Source organism: Chrysochloris asiatica, unplaced genomic scaffold, assembly GCF_000296735.1.
Source record: "Chrysochloris asiatica unplaced genomic scaffold, ChrAsi1.0 scaffold00201, whole genome shotgun sequence".
NCBI classification, from domain to species: domain Eukaryota; kingdom Metazoa; phylum Chordata; class Mammalia; order Afrosoricida; family Chrysochloridae; genus Chrysochloris; species Chrysochloris asiatica.
The window spans coordinates 1,624,432-1,639,861 of NW_006408719.1; the positions used below are offsets into that span (position 1 = coordinate 1,624,432).

The following is a 15,430-nucleotide window of genomic DNA, read 5'->3' on the forward strand; positions in this document are numbered from 1 at the left end:
TCACTGATTCTTCCTTCCATCTCATCTATTCTACTCCTCTGCCCTTTCAAAGAGTTTTCTATTTCTGCCATTTGATTTTTGATTGTTTGGACCTCTTTCTGCAGGTTTTGGATTCTTACCACTGCTATATCTATCTTGTTTGATTGTTCCTGTAGCGCTTTTCTGACTTCTTCCTTATTTTTCTCAACTCCATTGTATAGTGTTTTGAGACATTTTATAATAATTTTTCTGAATTCTTTCTCAGGTATCTCCAAGGCCTGCCCTCTTTCCAGCATGGCGAGAAGGTCTACTTCTGTTTCATTTGTCTCAGATATTTTATCTTTTTTTGTGGACATGTGCCGGTATGGTCATCCGCTTTTGCTTGTTGGGCATGTTTAATGTTTATCTGTGGCCCTAATAATTAATTAAGTATGTGTTTTGGTAATTTTTTATGTTTTCTGATTACCTCCAGGAATATGTGATCAGGATGTGGTCTTCCCTTTTCACGTTTCTTATTGCTTAACTCAGAGTACCTCTTTTGAGTCTAAGTTGGGCCTGGGCCTCTGCGGCAGGCCGTTTGGGCTTTGGGTGGGAGGGGTTGAGCCTACGGCGGGCAGTATGGTCCTCTGGGGTCCTGGGCGTCAGCGACTGGGCTGCAGGAGGGTTGGGCCTCGGGCAGGCAGTTTGGGCCTCGGGTGGGTGGTTTGGGCACTGGGGGCCTGGACATCAGAGACCGGGCTGCAGGAGGGTTGGGCCTCGGGCGGGCGGGTTGGGCCTCTGGGGGCCTAGACATCAGTGACTGGGCTGAAGGAGGGTTGGGCCTTGGACGGGTGGTTTGGGCCTCGGGCGGGCGGGTTGGGTCTCAGGGGCACTGGGACTCAGCAACCTGGCTGCACGGCAGGTTGGGCCTTGGGGGCCCTGGACCTTGGCAGCAGCGATTATGTGATTTGGGCCTTGGTTGGGCCTGTTCCTTTGTGATCAGTCTGTGGGCAGGTTGGGCCTCAGGGCAGGCCTTGGTCTCAGTGGGTGTGTCTGGGCCTTGGGAGGGCCTTGGCCTCAGTGGGCGGGCTTGTGCCTTGGGCGTTCCTGAGCCTCGGTGGCTTGGCAGAGGGCTGGTCTAGGCTGGGGCTGTAGAGGGCTGGGGTAATGGCTGGAGGGAAGCAGTGTCCGTATTTGATGACGTAAAGAATGCCTCTTTCAGTCTCTCTGCACTGTGGGTACCACGAATTTCCTGATATCCACACCGATATCCCTCTCTATTTGTTCGGCTTTGTTCGTTTATGCTTCCTTTTTTCTGGAAATGCAGCCTCGTAAGTGGGGTTGCTCTCTCCTTGCATTCCAGTGTCTGCAGGGGCCAGAGGCACTTGCCGGCGCAGGCACAGGCACGGAAGCGGGAGCTGCGTGCAGGCAGGCAAAAGCTTAAAATGCCTATAATTCATCAGCAATTGGATCTTTTAAAAAAATGAGTTCAGACTGTTGAAATATAAGATCTTATGTTTGTTCAATGGCTGTCTGTCTGCTAGACAGAGGTTTCCTATATGCGATTCAGCCCCTTTTCCCCAGAGACTTCCCTACCTGAGTTGCCTGGTCAGGGAAGTACCATGTCGCTATCCTCGTTGAGCTTCTTAAATGTTTATCTTTTCACTTTTCAGGATGTTAGAGAAGTTTTCTTCCAGAAGCTCATCAACTATTTCTTCTGTGCATTTGTGTGATTCTTTTTGTTCTGGAATGCTGATAATTCTTAAGTTATTCCTCTGCATGTTGTCCAACATGAATCTTAGACCTTCAGATTTTTTTAATCCTTTTTTTCTGTTTGCTCTTCTATCTTAATGGTATTGAGAAATTTGTCTTAAATTCACTTGTTCTGCCTTTCCTCTAATCTATTCTACTCCTTGGCCTTTTCAGAGTATTGTGTATTTCTGATATTCTATAATTGATCATTTGAATTTCTTTCTTTAGCTTTTGAATTGTTTCCAATGTTGTATCTATCTTACTTGATTGTTCCTGTAGTACTTTCCTGACTTCTTCCTTATTTTTCTCAACTCAATTGTAAAGTGTTTTGAAACAGTTCATAATCATTTTTCTGAATTCCTTCTTAGGCATTTGCAAGGCCTGCCCTCCTTCCAGAATGGAATCCAGGTCTACCTCTAAGTCATTTGTCTCAGACATTTTATCTTTTTTCTGGACATGTCCTGATATGGTCATCTGCTTTTGCTTCTTGGACATGTTTAGTTTTTATCTGTGGCCTTAATAATTAATTGAGTATGTGTTTTGGTATTTTTTATACTTTCTGATTGCTTCCAGGAAGATATAATCAGGATGTTGGCTTCCCTTTTCACTCTTCTTATTGCTTAACTCAGAGTAACTTTCACAGGTGTTGTCTGCCTCCCTGGTATATGGCAGTTGGTATTGGTTCTTGCCTGGCTTTTGGTGTTTTATAGCGTGTGATTGTAGCTTGACTATATGGCAGCAGTTGCTGACTCTTCTTGAGTAATATAGGGAGTGAAAGAGTCCCCCAAAGGTAGAAAGGGGAGCATAAAACAGTAAAACAGCACCAGTGAAAACAAACAAGAAAAACAATCAAACTCAAAAACAACAAAAACAAAAACTAGACTGAATACTGCAGTCTATAATCACAGAAAAGAGAGAGGAGGGAGAGAAAAAAAAATTGTAGCCTAATATGAGTATGACTTTAATGTCCTTTCTTCAGCTTCTTGCTTTCACAACTGCCTAAGAGATTTCAAGATGCCACTGTTGGTTGTTATGCTATACCTCAGGCTTTAATTTAATTTTTGGCCTGTTTTGTTTTTAAACTCTCTTTCACTCTCTACCTCCCTGTCCTGCCCTTTCCTGTATTTGAAAAAAAAAATAATAATCAGGGCCTGCTCTTGGGCTGAGCATCTGTGCGCATGCGTGGCAGAAGAACCCACTAGTGGTGAAGGTGAGGGATGTCCACTCACTCAGGTTCCCACTCTAGTCACTAAAATGGAGATGCGCAAACAGTGTGGGTGCCAATGACAAGATACCAAGAAAAAGAAATCAGAATAAAGCAAAACCTACAAAGTCTATTGCCCATGTTTGTTCCAAGGTTCCCGCAGTGTTTTTCCATGGTGTTTCTGCTCCCCCACTTGGTCTTACTGTATAGTCTCTCCCAAGATGTCAGCTCCAGGCCTAGGAGCCCAGTAGATTCAAAAGTATCTGATTTCTTACTTCAGCTTCAAATTCCAGTACGTATAAGCCTTCAAACTTAAAATATTCCTAGCACTGTGGTTCTGAGTTTTGGAGCTCGGCATTGGATCTGCTTTGCCTGGTATTCTGTGGTATGGCTGACAGTGAACTTCACTGCACCTCCACCCTAGCCACCATCAAGCCCTGCCTCTCTGATTTTTTTTTTTTAATTCAGCTCTTTTACCCCCTCTTTTATTCCATCTGTTTTCTTATCTCTACACTGGAAAGCATGTTTCAGAGTCTTTGTTGAGAAACATTTTGGTCTTTTTCTTCTGTCTTGTCTTGTTAATGACCTTTTGGTTTCTTTTTTCCTGTATGATGTTCTTGATGTCACACCAACACTTTTCTGATCTTGGCCCATCAGTGTCTAATGCATCAAATCTGCTTTTGAGATGATGTTTAAATTCAGGTGGAATATGTTCAAGGTCATATTTTTTGTTTTGTTTTAATATATTCTATTACATAGTCTGCTTCTGGTTTTTTGTTGTTTTTTTTTTTTGTCTGATGATATGGAGCTATTCGACAGATGTCCTCAACCTGATTACTTTGTAGTCCATCTGTTAAGGTACATACATATAGTCTTCTTTTATGTTATTTTAAAAGGTATTTTCAAGGAACATGTAATTGGTCTTGCAAAGTTTTATCATGTGATCTCCAGCATATTTCTATCACCAAGCCCATATTTTCAAATGACTCACCTTTCCTTTTTGTTTCAAACTTTTACATTCTAATCATCATTAATTAGCAATACATCTTGATTGCAAATTTTATCAATTTCAGATTGAACACGTTGGTAGAATTCTTCAGTTTCATCATCACTGGCTTTAGTGTTTAGTGCATAAATTTGAATTGTAGTTGCATTAACTGGTATTCCTTGTAAGCATATGGATATTATCCTATCAAAAACAGTGTTGCACTTCAAGATAGACCTTAAAATGTTATTTTTGATGATGAATGTGATGCCATTATTCTTCACTCTCACCATAGAACACTATGTGTTTATCAGGTTCAAAATGACTAATACCTATCCATTGCAGCTCATTAATTCTTAGGATACCAATATTTATGTGGTTTATTTCATTTTAGACAACATCCATTATACCTAGATTCATATTTTTGCATTCCATATTCCAATTATTAATGGATGTTTGTAGCTGTTTTAACTCATTTTGAGTTGTGCCCTATCAGGAAACGAAAGTCTTGAAAGCTTTACACTATTCGCGTTATCATTGTCAACTCTACTTTGAAATTACTGCTATTCCCACTCGTATTTTCAGTGCCTTCCAACTTGAGGATCTGATTTTCCACCACTATGTCTAATTTATATATATGTTGTTGTTGTTAAGTGCCATTGAGTCGATTCTGACCCATAGCGACCCCGTATAGGGTTTTCAAGAAACAGCTGGTGAGCTAGAATGATTGATCTTGCAGTTCAAATGGCTTTGCAGTCTGGCGCATTAACCCACAGTGCCACACCAGGAGTCTCTCAATCTCTCTCTCTCTCTCTCTCTCTCTCTCTCTCTCTCTATATATATATATATATATATATATATATATATATATATGTAACAGCCTTTCTGTTTTCACATTCAATATAGTCCATTTTGCTCTTATCACCTTTAGTTCTAACATTAACAACAGCTATACATACATCTTCACTATAGTCATCAAATTATTCTGCAATAAGGCACAATAGTGTCTCTAGCTGAAAATAATCAAGGTCACATCATCTCTGCTGTTTGTTCAATGTGATTAGCCATCATTCTCTTCATTCATATTTCTCATCTTCCCACATGGGCTCAATACCATCCATAAAAATTGAGTAGTCACAGTCAGGCATTAAATAACTAGACAACTGGATATGGTTGTACAAAACCCAAAAATATTTAACATTATCAAACTTGGAATGAGCCGAAGGTTTGCCTACCAGTTTTTGCTTTTATCATTTTTTTAAAAAAAGAGCCTCCTTCTGTTCTGTACTGGATGTTTACTGTTGTGTTCTGGGTTAGCAACCTCCTGATTAGATTTTGTTTTTTCTTCTTCTGCAGGCAGGGGATTAGGAGTAGGAATGGTTTCTGGTTCCACAGTCACCATCTTAGAGGGATCTGATCACACAATCACTTCTGAAGGAGCTCTTATATTAGTTTTTGCCTTAAAGTTTATTTTAACAGAGGTTGATATTGCCACTCCTGCTCATCTTTTGTTGCAATTATCTTGCAATATTTTTCCATAGTCTAATTTTAATCTATTTTTGTCTTTGTGTATGTAGTGTGACTCTTGAAGACATCATATTGAAGTATCCTTTTTTTTTTATGCATTCTGATGCATAGTTTTCTTATGCATTCTGTTAGTTGGCATATTTATTTATTTGGCATTCAGTGCAATTATCAATAGGTATGAATAGATTGCAGACGTATTGCTATTGTTTGTGTGTGTGGTGCTACTGATTTCTTTGTTTTGAATGCTTTCTTGTGTTGAGTTCATTTTTGTGTTTTTTCTTGACATTTGTATCTGTTTCCAAATAGCTGTTTCCAAAATCTTCATAAATTCTCATTTTCTTGTTTTGATGTGAAGGTATATTAAATTTCACAAAGGTTACCCTGTAATTAAAAATTTTTCTACCCCCTTTAAAACCAGTCTATTTTATCTTGAAATCTACCTGATTTCCACACCCCCTGGAACTGTGCAACTATATTTCCCCCTCCTTTTGTTTTGTACTTATCCTGATCCTAGACTGGCATTTGAGAATACTTACTCTGGTAGCGTAGTGGTTACGAATCGGGCTGTGAACCTTAAGGTCAGCAGTTCGAAACTACCAGCCGCTCCGCGGGAGAAAGATGAGGCTTTCTACTCCCGTAAGGATTTACACCCTCGGAAACCCTGTACAGGGTCGCTATGGGTCGGACCCGACTCGATGGCACTTAACAACAACAACAACAACATTTTCAATCTTGTAATTTTTCTCTTCTCTGGACACTTCCATATCTGGGCTGACTTCTGGGTGGTGTTACCATGTATTTCAATCTCTGGTTTTTGTCTGTTCTTGTTAGTTTTCAGGCCAAATAATTTCTTTTAATATATTTTTGAGAGATGGATTGGCTTTTACAAAGTGTTTTAATTTCTGTTTATATGGAAATAATCTTATTTTACTTTATTGTGTGTGTTGTCAGCTTTACTGAGTAGATGATTCTTGTTTAGCAGATTTTTGTTTTGTTTTTATTTCATAAATTTGTGTATGTCTCCCCATTGCCTTCTTGTCTGCATGATTTCTGCTTAGATATCAGAAATTACTCTTCTTTGCTGTCAACTGTAGGTAACATTTCATTTTTACTGAACTACCTTCAGGATTCTTTCTTTATTCTTTGCTTTTGAAGAGTTTCATTATGATACGTTTTATTGATATTCTTTGGGAGCCTATCCTGCCTTTGGTTCTATCAACTTCTTGAATGGTAATCGTCTTGTCTTTCATGATGCTAGGGAAATTTTCTTCCAGCAGCTGTTCGACAATATTTTCTGTGGTTTTCATTGTATTTTTCTACACTGAAATTCCAGTCATTCAGAGCATGTTCCACTTCATGTTGTCAGATTTTATTCTCTTCTTCTTTTCTTTTCTTTTCTTTTCTTTTTTTTTCTGATTGTTCTTCTAACTTTCAAGTATTGAGAGACTTTATTTTCCAATTCACTAAGTCTGGCTTCCATTGATTCAAACCTACACCATTGCCTTTTCAGTCTGTTGTCAATTTTTGATATCTTAGTATCAAACATCTTGAATTCTAGTTGCAGGTTTTATAATATCTCCAACCCTGTATCTCTTTTGCTTGATTGTCCCTATAGATCTTTTATTAATTCTTTCTGGGTTTTCTCAACATATCTGTCAGTAGTTTGTTGATATTGTTGTTAAGCGCCATTGAGTGAGTTCTGACCCATAGCGACCCTTTATACTTTATAAGGTTTCTGAGGAGCAGCTGGTGAGTTTGAACCACTGACCTTACAGTTAAAATGACTTTGCAGTCTGGCATATTAACCCACAGTGCCACATCAGGACCATTCTCCTGAATTCTTTTTCAAGTCGTTCCAGTACCTCTTTTTCCTCAAATAATATTTTCCAACTCTGCCTTTTGGTCATTTGTTTGTTTTATTCTTCTTGATTCTTAAAAAAAAAAAAAAAAATGTTGTTTGTTTTCTTATGTTAATAATGATTGTCTGTTGTTATTAAGGTATTGTGGTGGTGTTGTATTTGTTTTAAGTTGATGAATATATGTTGGTGTATTCTTAGGCACTCATCAACAGCCTTCTGGTGGATATGATCAAGAGATGAATTTGTGCACCATTCTCTGATATTCAAGAAATTCAGTTCTGGGTGATTTTAGCTGGCATTGGTTGTTGTTGTTATTCCAGTGTATAACAGCTGGTATTGACTCTGGCCCAACTGAGGTTGGGCTGTATGACTGCAGTTTCTGTCTCCTGTTGTGTGATACAAGAAGAGAAAACACACAGAGAGAAGGAAGATGGAAAAACAAAATGAAAAAGAAGCCAGAAAAATTCAAGGGGAAAAAAATCACAACACTAAAACCCAAAAATAGAAGAAAGAAAGAAAGAACAGTAAACAACAGTGGACAATTAAGTGTATTTCTGCAGCACCACCTAATGCCCTTTACAAATTTCAAGGTAGTCTATTATGCCTCTCTGACCTATCACCAGTCTTTTTCTTCTTCTTTCCTCCTTTTCTCTATCCCACAAGCCCATTCAGCTGCTTCTCCTAGTGAGGGTTAGCCCACCCAGGGTTGGATAGGACCAATTTGGAGCAGAGCCTGCTGACTCGGGCTGTTTCTGTTGCCCCCTGCCCTTTTATTTATGCTTTCATCCATAGGGTCCTTCCTTCATGATTCTACAGGTCTTGCCACTGGTCACTAGGAGGGTGCAAGGAACCATAGAGGAAATTAGTAGAAAGAGGATAAAAATAATTCCACCTTTTTTTTGTGAGTCACAGATAGGCTTCTGCAATGGGGATGTTTTCTTGTATTTTAATCCTCTCACACCTGTTCAAAATTGCTGTGGTGGGTCAGGTTGGCCACTCCAAATCAGAAGTCACCTTCTTTCTTGGGTCTATTCAATCCTTTCTCCTTGCAAGCACGTCATCCACTTATTTATCATTTTATTTGAAGTTCCAGGACCATCCTTTGCAGCTTTTTTTTTTTTTTTTCATTTTCCCATATCTTTGCTGCAGAGGGTCTGTACAGCCTTTCTGTGTGTTTTATAATCATCTAGTACTGTGAGTTTTAAACATTTGTCTAGTATTTACAAATAGCATATGACATACTCAGGCACTGAATTCTGTCCCTGTGGACTGTTGCTATAGGTTTTTTACTCATCTGACCTACTAAGGTGGTGCTTAGAAAGTTCTGATTTTGTCTTCACAAACAACAGGTTACAATCAATGAGTATTATAATTTTGTCAGTTTGTAACTTTTGATTTATGAGTCTGTAACTGACTGCTTCAAATTCTAGGACCCCTGCTTTTCAGGTCTGTCTTTTATGCTTTGATTCCCTATCTCAAAAACAATAGCTTTAGAAAGAATTTTAGATTATTTAATCTTCATCATTTCCCCCCTTCATCAGGTTTTTTAAGTTATTTATTTAAAAGTTCCAGTTTGCCCAGCACTCTTTTATTGGGTGCTATAAACAAGAAGTAAAGGACACATAGCAATGAAAGAGTGTCTATTTTATGCCAGGCACTGTTACTGACTTTAATTTGAGATGTCTTGTATAATAATATCAATACATCCAGTTGCTGTTGTAGTTGTTAAGTACCGTGGAATAGGTTACGACTCATAGTGAACCTGCACAGGATTTCCGAGGCTGTAATCTTTATGGGAGCAGAACTTCTCGTCTTTCTCCCATGGAACCGCTTGTAATTTTGAACTGCTGACCTTGAGATTAGCAGCCTGATTCGTAACCACTGTGCTAACAGAGCTCCTTAAACATCCAGTAGTAGGCATTAATTATTATATTCATCATTCATTCTATAAGAGGGAGAAAAGAAGGGACTTATTACCAATTTCTTCAAGGTCTCCCAGTTGAACATAGTCTTGGAACCCAAGTCTATCTACCTTCAAGGAGCTTGCAATCTAATTGAGAATGTTTTTGTTAAAAGGACTAGTTTGAAGCAACTATGTGCAGGTAGCAGAAGCCACCCTTATGTCATTTTGTTATACTGTGGTAGCCTGTGATGCTAAAAGCTTTGCCACCAGTAGTTGAAATAGTAGCTGCTTCACAAATCATGAACAGTGTTATTTATTTATTTATTTATTTATTTATTTATTCATTCATTCATTCATTCATTTGACTAATGCAATGCATCATTTGATTTCTAGACTCTGCTTTCATTAGTGTTGATGAAATCTTTGGCAACTTCAAAGTTTTGTCCATATACCAGGGCTTCCAGGATAAGACTAGGAAGAAGGAGAGATGGACCACTTCTGAAAGGTTAGTCACTGAAAACTTTAAGAATAGCAGAGGCACATTGTCTGATACAGTGCCTAATGACGAGTCCTTCAGGTTGGAAGAAACTCAATATGTGACTGGGAAAGAACTGCCTCCTTCTAGTTGAGTTGCCCTTAAAGATATGTATGGAGCAAAATTTTGGGAATGTTCATTTAATGATGGGGCACAACTCAAAAAAGAAAGAAACAGTTGCAAACATCAATTAACAAGAAGTACATCACTGTGGGTTAATGGGCAAGACTGCAAAGCCATTTGAACTGCAAGGTCGGCAGTTCAAGCTCACCAGCTGTTCCTCGGAAACCCTATACAGGGTCGCTATGGATTGGAACTGAATCAACGGCACTTAACAACAACAACATGAAATATAAGTAATACGAATTTAGGAAAACTGAAAATTAGGAAAAATTATTAATATAAATCTAGGAAAATCATCAAAGATGAAATGGAACACATAATGATCAATACCTTAGGCACTAGTAAGCTGAAGTGAACTGATATTGGCTATTTTGATTCAGATAATCATATGGCCTACTATGCTGGGAATGACAAATTAAAGAAGAATGGTGTAGCATTTATTGTTTAAAATAATAATAATAATTTCAAAAATCTATCCTGAGTTGCAATGTTGTCAATGATAGGATAATGTCCATATGCCTACAAGGAAACCTTTTATATATTTGTTGTTTAAATTTATGCACAAAACACTAAAGCCAAAATAAAGACATTGACGATTTCTACCAACTTCTGCAGTTTGAAATTGATCAAACATGTAATCAAGATGTATTAATAATTACTGGTGATTGGAATAAGTAATATCAGAGCATGGAAAATGTGGCCTTTCTGATAGATATAATGCTAGAGGCTTTGGAAGACCAACAATTTGTTCATTATAAATTGCATTTTCAACCACATGCACTGTGATTTTACACACGGACCTCTCCAGATAATATACGTTGGAATCTAATTAACTACATCTGTGAATGAGACATTCTAATTATCCTGAAATTATTCAAGATAATTTCAATATCTTCATTCAGCAAAAGACCTGGGGTCAACTGGCCCAACAATTACTCCTATTTATGTTCAAGTTGAAGCTGGAAAAAATTAAAGCAGGTACAGACGAGCCAAAATAAGACCTTGAATATTGTTATTGTTGTTAGGTGCCACTGAGTCAATTCTGACTAATAGCGACCCTATGCACAATAGAACAAAACATTCCCGGATCTTATGCCATCCTCACAATTGTTGTTACACTTAAGCCAATTGCTGATGACACATTGCTAAACTATCTCAATGGAGATCTTCCCCCCCTCCTTTTTTTTACAACCCTCCACTTTTTCAAGCATAATGTCCTTCTCCAGGAACTGGTCCCTCCTGATAACAAATCTGAAGTCTAAGAGACAAAAATCTCACCATCCTGTCCTTTAAGGAACATTTTGACTGTATTTCTTCCAAGACAGAGTTGTGTGTTCTGGGCATCCATTGCACTTTCAGCATTCTTCTCAAACACCATAATTTAAATGAATTAATTCTTCTAAAGGTTTTCTTATTCGTTGTCCAATTTCACATGCATATAAGGCAATTGAAAATACCATGGCATGGGTCAAACACACCTTAGTCCTCAAACTGATATCTTTGCTGTTGAAAATTTGAAAGAAGTCTTGTACAGCAAATTTGCCTAATACAATGGTGGTAGTGGTTATTTACCATGGAGTCAGTTCCAACTCATAGTGAGGTTTCTGAGGCTATTAATCTTTACAGGAACAGAAAGTCTCATCTTTCTCCCATGGAATGGCTGGTAGTTTCAAACTTCTGACTTTGAGGTTAGCAGCCCAACTCGTAACCACTACACTTACCATAGCCTGCAATAAGTCCTTTGGTTTCTTGACTGCTGCTTCCATGAGTGTTGATGAAGTCTTTCATAACTTCAAACTTTTCTCCATATATCATGATATTATTTATTGGTCCAATGATGAGGATTTTTGCTATCTTTACATTGAAGTGCAATCCATACGGAAAGTTGTAGTCTTTGATATTAATCATTAACTATTTAAGTCGTCTTCACATTCAGCAAGCAAGATCGCATCATCTGAATAATGCAGATTATTAAATCTTGCTCCAATCATCATGTTCTTCTTCATATAATCCAGACTTTAGGATTATTTGCCTAGCATACAGATTGAATAAGTATAGTGAAAGAATATAACCATTGTACACAACTTTCCTGATGTTAAATCATTCAGTATACCCTTGTTCGGTATGACTGCCTTTGGGTCTATGTACACATTTCTCAATTATAAAATTCAGTGTCCTAGAATACACATTGTTTGCAACATTATCCATAGCTTGTCATGATTCACAATGTAAAAAGGCTTTACATAGTCAATAAAGCACAAGTAAACATCTTTCTGGTATTCTTTGCTTTCATTTCAGATCCATCTGACATCAGCAATGATGTTACTCGTTCCACATACTCTTATGAATCCTGCGTAAATTTATGGCAGTTCTCTCTTGAAGTACTGTTCCAGCTGTTCTTACATTATCTTCAGGAAACTTTGACTTACATGTGATATTAATGATGTTTGTATCTCTTTTTTGGAATAGGAACAAATATAGATCACTTCCAATCAGTTAGCCTGGCAGCTTTTTTCCAAATTTCTTGACGTAGATGAATGAGTTCAAAATTGAAAAAAATATTTCAATTTGTGTTTTGTGAATTCCTGGAACCTTGTTTTTCACCAATGTCTTCAGGGGATCTTAGACTTCTTCCTTCAGAAACATTTGTTCTTAATCCTATGCTGCCTTTTTAAATGGTTCAAGTTTGACAATTTATTTTTGGTACAGAGACTCTTTGTATACCTTCAATCTTATTTTGATGCTTTCTGCATCATTAAATATTTCGCTGTGGAATCCTTCACTATTGCAAATTGAGGCTTGATTTTTTTTATTATTATTATTCAGTGCTTTCAGCTTGATGAATTATGAGTATGCTATTTGGTTTTCTAACTTCAGGTTTTTGCACATTTCATTATAATACCTGACTTTGTGATCTCAACCAAATCTTTGAAATTGTCTGTTCAGGTCCTTGACTTCCTCATTTCTTCGATTTACTTTAGCATCTGGAAAGCAAATTCCAGAGTCTCTTCTGACATATAATTTAGGCTTTTTTTCTTTCTTGTCTTCTTAATGACTTTCTACATTTTTCCTGTTGTTCGTGATGTTATTCCACAGCACTTCTAGTCTTTGGTCAATGGTGTCTAGTGCAGCAAACCTATCCTACTTATGGTTTTTATATTCTGATGGGATACATTCAAAGCAATATTTTGGCTTGCAAACACTTTTTTGTTTTCACTTTTTAGTGTGAATTGAGCAAAGGTTCACAGGGCAGATTATCAGTTTCACATTCAACAAATCACATACTTTGCTTCATTATATGGTTGCAATATACTCCATGCACCAACAATTAATAGTATTTACCTATATTCACTCCAATTACAGCATTCCTCCCTGTGTCTCCTGTCACCATTTTTCCTCGGCCTACCTCCCACCAGTTGTAGATTGCCTGCCTCATGAAACATGTCAATGTGTGTCTACACTCTAGCACACGTATAAACAACAGCAACAACACAGGGATATATAATCATTCAAATAAACACAGGCACATTCTGGGAGCCTGTCTCCTAGTTGCCAGCACACAGCCTTTCTGTCTAGAGTACTCAGCTGTTCAATCTCTTCATGCCATTACCTCTACCTCCATCTCTGGTGTCACTGCTTCTTTGGTTAAGGTCTTACATTCCACTCATGCTCTTTTCTCTTGATGGTCCTAGGGTCCTCTCTTCTTGGAATGCAGGATTAACTACCTCCCCTTTTTGTCACACAACCTCTACCTTTACAGTTGTGACTACCACAATTAAGTATGGTAATAACTACTCATTATTGAATCAATAAAACCCATTCCCTGCTCTTTTCTCCTGACCCATCTAGACAAGAAGAAAACAATTTAATGGTGATACTACCTTCCCCTACATGCTCTAAAACTAAACTCCATCTTGAATACTTGTAAAGCAGTCACTTTGTGCTTTTTTACCACCAGCCCCTCCCCCCACGCCCCACCAAGTTGCTGGTCCCTATCAACCCCGTGTACAGAGGGGATATGTTTGATCCTTAATATTAAGACTCCTTCCCTATCGATTGGTATTTTGAGCTACTATCTCCATAAGTATAGGTGAAGATCATCAAATAATAGTAATTTACATTTTCTGCCTTTATTAAATGTCTTTATCTTCCTCTAGTCGAGTTCTGATCATCAAGCCATTGAAGCTAGGTCAAACGGGTACTATCGGCAAGTTTGGGTATTCTTGTGCATCTCCCCTCACTTCATATATGCTGGACATGTCAATCTCAGCCCTGCCCTCCATGGCTAGGTACTTGTCTATGGGCTCAAGAGTCCCCAAGTTTAAATACAATTCAGACCAACCAGCCCTTCCTCTTCTCTGTCTCATTTCAAAGTAGACAGGACTCTATGGAACTTGGCCAAAGTTAGCCCATATCTTTATTGCTGCCTTTCAGTCATTTCTGTTTACAAGTAGACCAACTATGTTGCCAGCAAGTTTATCAGCCTACTAAAGTGCTCCTTTTCCATTTCTGTCTTGGAGAAGGGTTTGTCCTGAAGAGGCTTGATTGCTTGCCTTAATGGTTGCCCTGAGAACAACTTGTTTTTTTTCTTGTAGTAGCCAATCAGACAGCTGTTTTGTTTTTCCTGCTGGTCTTTCTCTCAGGAATTATCTTCTGTTCCTCTAACAACTCCGGGCTGGTCTATATGTCCATTCAAGTGGGAATGTCTCACTTCAGAAGGTTCTGAATGGGGCTCAGTATTCCACCTATGGTTCTATACACTATAAAAGCTTTTGCCTATGTCACTCAGCAAGTTTTATAACCCCTTTTAGGTATTCCAATCAGTTATAGGCTGAAGACTGGCTTCAAAGCTTTCTGTAATCATGTTTCCTGATATTCCTTTCTATCCCACTCAAGTGTCTATTTTAAAATATTAGTCAACGAAATCAATATCCATAAGCCAATCAAGCATCTTAATATTATTTCCCATCTTTTACCCATTCAGGTTATGCCCCAATCCCTGTATCCCAGAGTTCTGTTGTTCCAGGGTTGAACAGGTAATGCTACTTTCCTCTGCCATATCTAGCCCATGCAAACCTGCCAAAGTGTTTCCCTAAATGCCTTGTTTTTCCTCTCCCCATTCCCCTTTGGTGTATTTCCCTCCATTTCCTTGGAAATTGTTTCTCCAATCCCCCAGCTATAATGTGACTATCTTCTAACCTGTGCTCTACCCTCCCCTGCATCTTTCCCTTGGTAGCCAACAAATATATATTTTTCTTTCTTAGTAAGGGTACATTTTCTTAAGCTTTTACAATAATGGCTTTATGCAATATTTGTCCTTTTGTGACAGACTAATTTCACTCAGTATAATGTCCTCAATGATCATCCATGTTATGCAGTGGTTTGCAGCTTCCTTGTTATTCTTCAAGGTAGCATAGTATTCCATTGTGTGTATGTACCAATGCTTTTGTTTTTGTTTTATCCATTCTTTCATTGATGGGCACTTAGGATGTCTGCATCTGTTTTTTATTGTGAACAGTGCAGTAATAAACATTGGTGTGCATATATCTATTCATGTTCTGGCTCATATTTCTTGTGGATCTAT

The 15,430-nt window shown here is 38.2% G+C and overlaps 1 pseudogene; it reads right to left on the minus strand.

Moving 5' to 3' along the window:
- Positions 1 to 4,771: 4,771 nt before the first annotated feature.
- LOC102813605 lies at positions 4,772 to 5,301 on the minus strand (annotated as a pseudogene).
- Between the last annotated feature and the right edge of the window lie 10,129 nt (positions 5,302 to 15,430).